Here is a 1,307-nt window from a genome sequence, read left to right on the forward strand (position 1 = left end):
GAGTCACCAACATGTATTAATAAGGGTTACTTTTTATCATATATATATATATGTATATATATATACAATTTTCTGCTGTTCAGTAAGGTTTTCTTATCGACAGGAGTCAGCTGCTATCAGTATATAATGTGTAAGCCATCAGCTGCTGTCAGCATGTAGTATTTGGGACCCAAATAGTATTTGGGAGTCCACAGTGGTCCAAGCGGTATTGAGTAGACAGTAGAGAGGTGACACAGGCTCACACCTGACGCATATACTGGGATGCAAATACTACACGCTGACAGCAGCTGATGGCTTACATGCTTACATGCTGCGCCATGCCAACAAAATTTCACCTAGGTAACACAGAAGAATCAGTTGCAAAGTAAGTATCTACAGTACTTGGTATTCCAAGAGGTCTCCCATCCAAGTCCTGACCAGGCCCAACATTGCTTAGCTTCCAAGTTCAGATGGAATTGGGCATGCCCATTGTGGTATGGCTGTAGATCTAAAACCATCAATGATAACACCAGAGGCAAAAAGATAGGCAATCACTTACAAACAGGTTAATCAATGTATGTATTAAACCCCGGTAAATGCTCGGTCCAATGTTACCGGTATCCACTAGTAGAAATAGTGTGATGTATGGTGGGTGCAGGAAAAGATATGGGCCCTCATTCTGAGTTGATCGCTCGCTAGCTACTTTTAGCAGCCATGTAAACGCATAGTCGCCGCCCACGGGAGAGTGTATTTTTGCTTTGCAGAAGTGCAAACACCTGTGCAGCCGCGCGACAGCAAACACTTTTTGTGCAGAACAAGACCAGCCCTGTAGTTACTTATTCTGTGCGATGATTGCTGCAATGAGTGACACAGTAATGACGTCAATTACCCACCCAGCAAATGCCCGGCCACGTCTGCGTTTTTCCAAACACTACCAGAAAACGGTCAGTTGCCACCCAGAAGCTCCCACTTCCTGTCAATCTCCTTGCGTTCGGCTGTGCCATTGGAATCGTCGCTAGAACCAGTGCAAAACCACAGAGGACTCCATACCCGTACGACGTGTGTGCACATTGCAGTACATACGCATGCGCAGATTAAGGTTTTTTTTCACTGATCGCTTTGCATCAACCAACGGCAGCTAGCGATCAACTCGGAATGAGGGCCATAGTACAGTATACTGGACTATATCTAAATATAACAGAGAATCTCACCCATCCTAAACAGCAGCTGGGGTGCCAAATCAGAGTCCAACCCACCAAAGGGCGGGAACCATAGTACAGTGCAGTGTTTTCCACAACAGTGGAAATGATAGCGCTCTCCAGACTCTT

The 1,307-nt window shown here is 45.4% G+C and overlaps 1 pseudogene; it reads right to left on the reverse strand.

The window, feature by feature from the left end:
* Window positions 1-369: 369 nt before the first annotated feature.
* Window positions 370-487, reverse strand: LOC134895461 (5S ribosomal RNA; annotated as a pseudogene).
* Window positions 488-1,307: the final 820 nt, after the last annotated feature.

Source organism: Pseudophryne corroboree, chromosome 3, assembly GCF_028390025.1.
Source record: "Pseudophryne corroboree isolate aPseCor3 chromosome 3, aPseCor3.hap2, whole genome shotgun sequence".
In the NCBI taxonomy this organism is placed as follows: domain Eukaryota; kingdom Metazoa; phylum Chordata; class Amphibia; order Anura; family Myobatrachidae; genus Pseudophryne; species Pseudophryne corroboree.